Here is an 11,097-nt window from a genome sequence, read left to right as displayed (position 1 = left end):
GTTTCAATGCAACAGCAAGTATGTTATATTAATTTCTTTGCCCAGCTAAATTAAATAGTTAACTTTTTAAATTCAAGTTAATTACTGTTATCAGTGCACTGATACAGTTCTTGATGCATTGCAATGCAACACGCGTGTATGATTTGTTTTCTTTTCCATGCATGAGGAATAAGTTATTTTTTGTATACAGTGCAAGGAAACAGTTGTTTGATTTGTGTTCTCTTCAGTGCTCAAAGGAAAGTGTTCGTTCTTGTAAGGAATGCAGTGCAACAAGCAGCTGTTATGTTATCTCTTCACTGCGTAACGGATTAAGTTACTGCAATGCAATGCGCATGTTATGTGTTAATCTCTTCAATGCATAACGGATGAGTTAGTTCTTTCAGCTTTTGTTAGTTTTTGTATTCATTGCAATGCAACAAGCACATTTCTTATATTAAATTTCTTCTATGCATAACACAAGTAAAACATTGCATACAATGCAATGAAAAAGTTAGTTCTTGTATTTATTGCAATGCAACGGCATATGTGATTTGTTTTCTGTTCAGTGCACAAAGAGTTCGTTCTTGTAAGGAATACAGTGCAAAAAGCACCTGTTATATGTTATCTCTTCAATAGATGAAGAATATACGTTAGTTTTTGTATACAATGCACAACATGTTTGTTTTTGTATGCATTGCAACGCAACGGTACATATGTTACATTAATAGTTTACAATACTTAACTTACGCAAAGCGTAAGTTACAATGCAGTGAAACAGTGCATAACTAACATGTTGCAATGCAAACAGCACATATGTTATATTAATTTCTTCTATGCACATCGTAATAGTGTTGATGCATTGCAATGCAACAGCATGCGACTTGTTTTCTCTTCAATGCACAAAGAAAACAGTTAGTTTTTGTATCCAACTCAGTGCTACAAGCACCTGTCATGTTGCTTCTTCTCTGCAAAACGGAATAACACTGCAATGTAATACACATGTTATATGTGTTATCTCTCAAAGCAAAACGGATGAGTTAGTTCATTCATTGCAACATATCGAGTTGTGTGTTATCTCTTTCAGTGCATGAGGAATACGTTAGTTGTATAAAATGCTATGAAATAGTGCAAATCTTACATGTTTTATTAATTTCTTCTATACAAGGCGAAATAAGTTCACTATTGTATGCAATGCATTGAAACAGTTATTTGATGTATTACAAAACAACAGCACATTTGACTCGTATTCTCTTCATTGCACACAAAGGAAAGTGTTCGTTCTTGTACGGAATGCAGTTCAACAAGCAGCGGTTATGTTTATCTCTTCACTGCCTAACGGATTAAGTTGCAATGCAATGCACATGTTATGTGTTATCTCTTCAATGCATAACGGAATAGTTATTTAACTTATTGTAACACAACGTGTTTTATGGTATTTATTCAATGGATGAAGAATACGTTCTTGTATACAATGCAAGGAAACAACTTACATGTGGCATTGCAACAGCACATGTGTTATATTAATTTCTTCTATGCAATAGGATAACTATTGTATGAAATGCATTGGAAACAGTTCTTGATTGTATTTACAATGCAACAGCATATGTGATACATGTTATCTCCTTATGATACAAAAGGAAAGAATTAGTTATTGTATGCATTGCAGTGCCACAAGCACCTGTGTTATCTTTTCAGTGCATGAGGAATATGTTAGTTCTTGTATACAATGCAAGGAACCAGTGTATAACTTACATGAAGCAATGCAACGACACGTTATATTAATTTCTTCTGTACACAGCGAAATTAACTAATCTATTTAAATTAAAATTTACTATTGTATTCAATGCACTGATACAGTTTTTGATGCAAAAAGTTTATGTGTTTTCGTTTCCATGCATAAGGAGTAAATTACTTTTTGTATACAGTGCAGGGAAACAGTTGTTTGATTTGTGTTCTCTTCAGTGCTCAAAGGAAAGTGTTCGTTCTTGTAAGGAATGCAGTGCAACAAGCAGCTTTGTTATCTAATGTTATCTCTTCACTGCGTAACGGATTAAGTTACTGCAATGCAATGCGCATGTTATGTGTTAATCTCTTCACTGCGTAACGGATGAGTTAGTTCTTTCAGTTTTTGTTAGTTTTTGTATTCATTGCAATGCAACAAGCACATTTCTTATATTAAATTTCTTCTATGCATAACACAAGTAAAACATTGCATACAATGCAATGAAAAAGTTAGTTCTTGTATTTATTGCAATGCAACGGCATATGTGATTTGTTTTCTGTTCAGTGCACAAAGAGTTCGTTCTTGTAAGGAATACAGTGCAAAAAGCACCTGTTATATGTTATCTCTTCAATAGATGAAGAATACTTTAGTTTTTGTATAAAATGCACAACATGTTTGTTTTTGTATGCATTGCAATGCAACGGTACATATGTTACATTAATAGTTTACTTAACTTATGCACAGCGTAAGTTACAATGCAGTGAAACAGTGCATAACTAACATGTTGCAATGCAAACAGCACATATGTTATATTAATTTATTCTATGCACAGCGTAATAGTGTTGATGCATTGCAATGCAACAGCATATGTGACTTGTTTTCTCTTCAATGCACAAAGAAAACAGTTACATTTTGAATGCAATGCAACAGAATATGTTGTGTTATCTCTTTACCGCATAATGGATTAAGGCTAGATTGTGTATGAAATGCAATGTACGTATGTAATCTCTTTTCAAATGCATCAACGGACTAAATTAATGCAATGCTTGTATGTTATCTCTTCAATGCATAACGGGTTTTATGCATTTATGAGTTTGTTCAACGTGTTTTGTGTTATCTCTTCAATGGATGAGGAATACGTTCTTTTATACAATGCAAGGAAACAGTGCATACATGTTAGTTTTTGTATGCATTGCAATGCAACAGCTCATTTTTGTTATATTCATTTCTTGTATGCACATCATAAGTTAAATTATTGTAAGCAATGCAATTAAACAGTTCTTGTTGTATTACAATGCAACAGCACATGTAATTCGTTTTCTCTTGAATGCACAGAGGAAAGAGTTATTTTTTGTATCCAACTCAGTACTACAAGCACCTGTCGTGTTATCTCTTATCTGCAAAACAGAGTAAGTTAGTTGTGTGTTATCTCTTCAGTGCATGAGGAATACGTTAGTTCTTGTACAATGCGATGAAATAGTACAAATCGCACGTTATATTTTTTCATCTATGCACTGCGTAATAAGTTCACTATTGTATGCCATGCATTGAAACAGTTGTTTGATGTATTACAATGCAACAACTGCAATGCAATGCACATGTTATGTGTTAATCTCCTCAATGCATAATGGTTGAGTTAGTTCTTTCATCGCAGGGCAACGTGATTTATGTTATCTATTCAATGGATGAGGACTAAGTTACAATGCAACCAATACGATGCAAGGAAACATAACTTACATGCATAACTTACCTGTGGCAATGCAAAAGCAAGTATGTTATATTAATTTCTCTGCACAGAGAAATTAACTAGTTAAATTTTTTAATTAAAGATAACTACGGTATTCAGTGCACTGATACAGTGCTTGATGCGTTCCAATGCAACAAACATATATAATTTGTTTTCTTTTCCATGAATGAGGAACAAGTTAATTTTGTATACAGTGCAAGGAAACAGTACATACGTGTTAGTTTTTGTATGCATTGCAATGCAACAAGCACATTTCTTTTATTTTCATTTTTTTCATTTTCTTCTATGCATAACACAAGTAAAATATTGTATTCAATAGCGTTGTTAGTTCTTGTATTTATTGCAATGGAACGGCATATGTGATTTGTTTTCTGTTCAGTGCACAAAGGAATGAGTTCGTACTTGTGAGGAATGCAGTGCACCAAGCACCTGTTATCTTGTATGCATTGCAATGCAACGGCACATATGTTACATTAATTTCTTCTATGCACAGCGTAATAAGTTAACTATTGTACGCAATGCAATGAAAAAGTTATTTCTTGATGCTTTGAAATGCAACAGCATATGTTTTTGTTTTGTCTTCAATGCACAATGGAAAGAGTTCGTTCTTGTAAGCAATACACTGCAACAAGCTGTCAGGAGTTATCTCTCCACAGGATTAAGTTACTGCAATGAAGTTTGTTATTTCTTCATATTCATATAAAGGCATGCGGAATAAGATAGTTATTGTATACAATGCAGGGAAACAGTGCAGAACAAACATATTGCAATGCAAACAGCACACATGTTATATTAATTTCTTCTATGCACAGCGTAATAGTGTTGAAGAAAACAGTTTTTGTATCCAACTCAGTGCTACAAGCACCTGTCATGTTACCTCCTCTCTGCAAAACGGAATAACACTGCAATGTTATGTGTTATCTCTCAAAGCAAAACGGATGAGATAGTTCATTCATATCGAGTTGTGTGTTATCTCTTTCAATGCATGAGGAATACGTTAGTTGTATACAATGCTATGACATAGTAAAAATCATACATGTTATATTAATTTCTTCTATGCAAGGCGTAATGCGTTCACTATTGATGTATTACAATGCAACAGCACATTTGATTCGTATTCTCTTCATTGCACAAAGGAAAGTGTTCGCTCTTGTAAGGAATGCAGTGCAACAAGCAGCTGTTATGTTATCTCTTCACTGCCTTACGGATTAAGTTGCAATGCAATGCACATGTTATGTGTTATCTCTTCAGTGCATAACGGAAGAGTTATTTAATTTATTGTAACACAACGTGTTTTACATATATTAATTTCTTCTAAGCACAACAAAATAATTTAATTATTCGTATGCAATGCAATGAAACAGATAGTTCATTTATTTATTGCAGTGCAACAGCATATGTGATTTGTTTTCTCTTCAATGTACAAACATAAGAGTTAGCCTAGTTCTTGTATACAACGCAGTGCAACAAGCGTCATATGTTAGCTCATCATTGCGCAACGGATTAAGTTACTGCAATGCAATGCAAATTTTATGTGTTATCTCTTCAATGCATGAGGAATACGATGGTTATTGTATACAATGCTAGGAAACTGTGCATAACTTACATTTGGCAATGCAACGACACATACGTTAAATTAATTTATTCTATGCACAACATAAGTTAATTATTGTATGTAATGCAATGAAACAGTTCTTGTATTGTCGTTTTGTCATATGCGATTTGATTTCTCTTCAGCTCGTTTTCGAAAGCCTAGAAAGTGCAACAAGCACCTGTCATATGTTAGTTCATCACTGCGCAACGGATTAAGTTACTGCAATGCAATGCGAATGTTGTGTAATCTCTTCAATATATAGGGATGAGTTTGTTCATTCATCACAACACAAAGTGTTTTGTGTTATCTCCTTCAATGGATGAGGAATACTTTAGTTCTTATATGCAACGCAGTTCAACATGCACCTGTCGTGTTATATCTTCACTGCAAAACGGAATAACTTACTGCAATGTAATGTATATTATGTGTTATATGTCAACGCCGTGTTATCGTCAATGCATAAGGAATAAGTTAGTTTTTGTATACAATGTTACCTACTAAAACAGTGCATGTTAGTGTTTGTATGCATTGCAATGCAACAACACATTTGTTATATTAATTTCTTATATGCACAGCATAAGTTAATTACTTGTATGTAATTAACTTATGTACTAATGAAACACTTCCTGTATGCATTGCAATCCAACAGCATATGCGATTTGTTTTCACTTCAGTGCACAAAAGAAAGCGTTCTATGCAATGCAGTGCAGCAAGCACCTGTCATGAGTTATCTTCACTGCACAACGGATTAAGTTAATGCAATGCAATGCAAATGTTAGGCCTATTTGTTATCACTTTTTACTGCGTGTTTTTTTTTTTACTGCAAAACAACATGTACGTCTCTTCTTCTGTAAAAGAACCAGAATACAAAACATATACTTAGGGCCCCACCTAGTGGTAATCTTAAAGAACTTAAAGGAAGAATTCACATGAGACAGCTTCATAACTTTTGATATCTTTAACAAAATTTACACAAGCTGAAAAAACATAATTATTCTGGTAAGAGTGTATTTTCCCAACAGTTTTGTGTCATGAATTTTCTTTGGGGGGCCCCAAAAGGACGCATGCTACTCAAAGGGGTCCTCGCGCTGAAAAAGTTTGAGCCACTGACCTACTGAACATATTCCTGGGAAATTAGTCCTCAATCATGAACTTTTTATACATACACATTGACTGCTTCTATGTCTATGTCAGCCATAGAGCACGGCATATTTGACTTGATGGACATATTTCTGGCCAAAGAGATTGCAAACCTTTATACATACAGAACATAATGAACATATTTATGGCCAAAAAGAGGTCTTTCTTTAAATTTCTATACACACTTATTGACTCATTTTAATGTTACATCAGCTAGACAGTAATCCAAAACTGACATCTGAATAATATGGCAAAAGAGACCTTTGATCATGAACTTTTTTCAAGGACTAATTTGGCAGAAATATATTCAGTAGGTCAAATATGGACTTCTGTATCTGTGAAGTAACCTGAGAAGGAATCAATGATAATGAATACAAGTTCAAAATCGAGCGCTCTTTGGCCAGAAATATGTCCATTAGTTCAAATATGCAATATTCCATGGCATCAATGAGGAGTCAATAAGTATTTATAGAAAGTTCATGATCGAGGACTAATTTGCCAGAAATATGTCAATTAGAGCAAATATGCAATATGCGCTATGTCTGACAATAATAACCAACTGCAGAACCGCAGAACCATACGTCATGACAGTCTGAGGACGACAGCGCCAGACTAACAGCCTGAGGGCGGAAGTGGGCCTATGTAATGAGGATGTGCAATGCCTAAGCATTTATGAAAACATATTGTGTGCTTTGTTCATCCAATCAGTGACACTGACACTGCAAATAAGGATGTTAACCAGGGTTTAGTAATGTACAGTGCATATGAATACTCAGGATTAATTGTTAACCTCAGGTAAATGATGATCAGTGTGAAACGTGAATCAAGATAACCCAGGATTCTGTTTACCTGGGGTTAACAATCACCCAGGGTTAACTATTTAAAGTATGAAAAGCCCTCATATATGTTTTTCATTCTAATGAAAAGAGAGATTTCAGTGTTTTTGTGGATTTTAGAGGCATATTAGTATCGGGAGATGCTCCGCTTTACTTCATTTACAGCGATGCAAAACGTGCTGCAACAACTTCCACTGCCCAGTGCTCTTAAACCGACCAGACGGCACAGGTTGAATGCACAGCTTCAAATTCACTTAAAAAAAACTGTCGTTCATGGAGGTATGAACGTTTCTTTTGTATTCTGAATTTAAAATGTTGTTTTTGCAATGAAGTAAGTAGTAATTTTGACTTTAGAAGAATGAAACTTGTTTCTTTTATGCAATTTTTATGGTTATATATCTAAGTTTTTCTTTGATTTTGCAATGCAGTAAATTGACAAGCAGAATCACCCCAGAACAAGAGAAGCTGATCAAAAACAAGGTTAGTTTTATAAGACTTTCATAAACACATAAGCTACTTATACAGATGGTGTGTTATATCTGTCACATCTTTTCAGGAATAACTTAATAATATTCTATTGTTTTAGAAACAGTTGACCGGCTGTGTGGGATCTTCATGTTAATGGTAAGCAAAAAAAAGGAAAAGTTAAAAGTTTTTAAAAATGTATGAACTTCTCTTTTCATTAGAATGAAAAACATATATGAGGGCTTTTCATACTTTAAATAGTTAACCCTGGGTGATTGTTAACCCCAGGTAAACAGAATCCTGGGTTATCTTGATTCACGTTTCACACTGATCATCATTTACCTGAGGTTAACAATTAATCCTGAGTATTCATATGCACTGTACATTACTAAACCCTGGTTAACATCCTTATTTGCAGTGTCAGTGTCACTGATTGGATGAACAAAGCACACAATATGTTTTCATAAATGCTTAGGCATTGCACATCCTCATTACATATAGTCAACTTCCTCATTACATATAGATCAAGTTTATCCTGAATGAACATTTCAGACTATAAAAGAATTAAACAGTATTTTCTGCTCTGCAATTGTTGCATTTTCTGTCAGCATTTGTTTTTTTTTTCTTTCCAATGCTGAATTTTCTATTTATATACAATGCACAGTGTTTCTGTGACTGTCAAAAGCATGTAAATATACAAGCAATATGTGGAGCGTTACTTTACCCACGGTTAAAAGTGGTGTTTAGGACGACGATAACCCGGGGTTAAATGTAGCGTGAAAAGCCATGTGAATTGCTTGCCTTTTAAAAAAAAAAAAAAAAAAATTATACTGAACATAACTGATTAATTTCATTGGTGACAGAGTATGATTTAAGTCTTCAATATATAAACATGAGAAAAACAGAATGTCAAAACTTTATTATACATGCTGTGCTGCATCCTGACTACAACACAAAGTGTTGTTAAATACACTTTTAACATCTCATCCCATTTGTTTATACCCTTCTCTCATGAAGGAACCACGGATCACAGAAGACTTCTGCGCTGCACAACAATCAAAGGTCTTTACGGGTTTAGTGGAAGAGCTGTGCTTTCTGATATTGAAAGAAAAAGACCAGGAACAAGAACTTTCACAGGCTGAAACAGATGATGACAGACAACTGGCCAAAGAGCCTTTAGTGTTTTGCTTTCAAATTAAGGATGATATGGACATTTTACAAAAAAAGTTTATTTTTTTAGATTTAATTTGTCATCATGTACCTGCTGTTCAATCTACACTCAATTTAGTTTGATTTTGTATTTTTTTAGAGCAAAGCACAGCTAGTGGCTATATAATGCTTTTGCTCTTACATTTTAGTACATTTTATTAAAATTAAATAAATATCTTTTGTTTTTGGGTTTGATGGATCTGAATGTGTTTAATTCATGCATTCTAGTGTACAACCGTGTAATGCGTATTATATATTATGAAAAACAATGATTCATTCTGAAATGCTTAAGTAAAATATTTTATGACAAATTAATAAATGTTTATCGATTTTAGTGTTTAAGCTTTGTTGTGTTCAATTTATATTCAGTTAATCATTTAAGACATAAAACAAATTTATGAACTTTTAAAATATTAAAAGGTTACAAGGGGATTTTAATACACACATAGGCTATATATATATATCTTAACGTGATTGTGTATATGATTAAGCTATTAACACAATGTGAATCTATATCTATAATTTCAGTTAGATCGTTTTAATACAATATTTCACATTAACATGGTTTTAAACTTTAAAATGCTCCAAATGGAGCGATGCCTACGGAGATAAATTGGCTCCGCCCACTTCCGCCCTCAGGCTGTTAGTCTGGCACTGTCGTCCTCAGACTGTCATGACGTATGGTTCTGTGGTTCTGCAGTTAGTCCTATCTCATGTCTGAAGTAACATCAGAGTTGTATTTAAAGACTGTGTATAAAGGCATGTATATAAGGCATGTACAGTGGGTACAGTAAGTATTCAGACCCCCTTAAATTTTTTACTCTTTTTTTTTTTTTTTTATATTGTAGCCATTTGCTAAAAATCATTTAAGTTATTTTTTTTCCTCATTAATGTACACACAGCACCCCATATTGGCAGAAAAACAGAATTGTTGACATTGTTGACATTTTTGCAGATTTATTAAAAAAGAAAAACTGAAATATCACATGGTCCTAAGTATTCAGACCCTTTGCTCAGTTTTAAGTAGAAGTACCCTTTTGATCTGAAACAGCCATGAGTCTTTTTGGGAAAGGTGCAACAAGTTTTTCACACCTGGATGTGGGGATCCTCTACCATTCCTCACAGATCCTCCCCAGTTCTGACAGGTTGGATGGCAAATGTTGGTGGACAGCCATTTTTAGGTCTCTCCAGAGATGCTCAATTGGGTTTAAGTCAGGGCTCTGGCTGGGACATTCAAGAACAGTCACAGAGTTTTTGTGAAGCCACTCCTTCGTTATTTTAGCTGTGTGCTTAGGGTCATTGTTTTGTTGGAAGGTAAACCTTTGACCCAGTCTGAGGTCCTAAGCACTCTGGAGAAGGTTTTCGTCCAGGATATCCCTGTACTTGGCCGCATTCATCTTTCCCTTGATTGCAACCAGAAAAACACCCCCACAACATGATGCTGCCACCACCATGCTTCACTGTTGGGACTGTATTGGACAGGTGATGAACAGTGCCTGGTTTTCTCCACACATACCGCTTAGAATTAAGGCCAAAAAGGTCTATCTTGGTCTCATCAGACCAGAGAATCTTATTTCTCACCATCTTGGAGTCCTTCAAGTGTTTTTTAGCAAACTCCATGCAGGCTTTCATGTGTCTTGCACTGAGGAGAGGCTTCCATCGGGCCACTCTGCCATAAAGCCCCGACTGGTGGAGGGCTGCAGTGATGGTTGACTTTCTACAACTTTCTCCCATCTCCCGACTGCATCTCTGGAGCTCAGCCACAGTGATTTTGGGTTCTTCTTTACCTCTCTCACCAATGCTCTTCTCCCCCGATAGCTCAGTTTGGCTGGACGGCCAGCTCTAGGAAGGGTTCTGGTCATCCCAAAGTCTTCCATTTAAGGATTATGGAGGCACTGTGCTCTTAGGAACCTTAAGTGCAGCAGAATTTTTTTGTAACCTTGGCCAGATCTGTGCCTTGCCACAATTCTGTCTCTGAGCTCTTCAGGCAGTTCCTTTGACCTCATGTTTCTCATTTGCTCTGACATGCACTGTGAGCTGTAAGGTCTTATATAGACAGGTGTGTGGCTGTCCAATTCCAATCAGTATAATCAAACACAGCTGGACTCAAATGAAGGTGTAGAACAATCTCAAGGATGATCAGAAGAAATTGACAGCACCTGAGTTAAATATATGAGTGTCACAGCAAAGGGTCTGAATAGACCCTTAGGACCATGTGATATTTCAGTTTTTCTTTTTTAATAAATCTGCAAAAATGTCAACAATTCTGTGTTTTTCTGTCTATATGGGGTGCTGTGTGTACATTAATGAGGAAAAAAATGAACTGCAATTATACACCATTCATTAATCTTGTCATTTATTAATGTCATTTAATGTAATTTCAACATTTAATAATACATTATTA

At 35.0% G+C, this 11,097-nt stretch overlaps 1 long non-coding RNA gene across 1 annotated transcript; it reads left to right on the top strand.

Annotated features, from left to right (window-relative positions):
* The first annotated feature begins 7,128 nt into the window (after nt 1–7,128).
* Nucleotides 7,129–9,317, top strand: LOC137036159 (uncharacterized). Its single transcript, XR_010897144.1, has 4 exons — nt 7,129–7,298; nt 7,448–7,499; nt 7,606–7,643; nt 8,502–9,317. It is a non-coding gene; the product is annotated as an uncharacterized lncRNA (long non-coding RNA).
* The last annotated feature ends 1,780 nt before the right edge of the window (nt 9,318–11,097 follow it).

Source organism: Chanodichthys erythropterus, chromosome 14 (genome assembly GCF_024489055.1).
Source record: "Chanodichthys erythropterus isolate Z2021 chromosome 14, ASM2448905v1, whole genome shotgun sequence".
Classification (NCBI taxonomy): domain Eukaryota; kingdom Metazoa; phylum Chordata; class Actinopteri; order Cypriniformes; family Xenocyprididae; genus Chanodichthys; species Chanodichthys erythropterus.
This window is presented reverse-complemented; position numbering and strand designations above follow the sequence as displayed.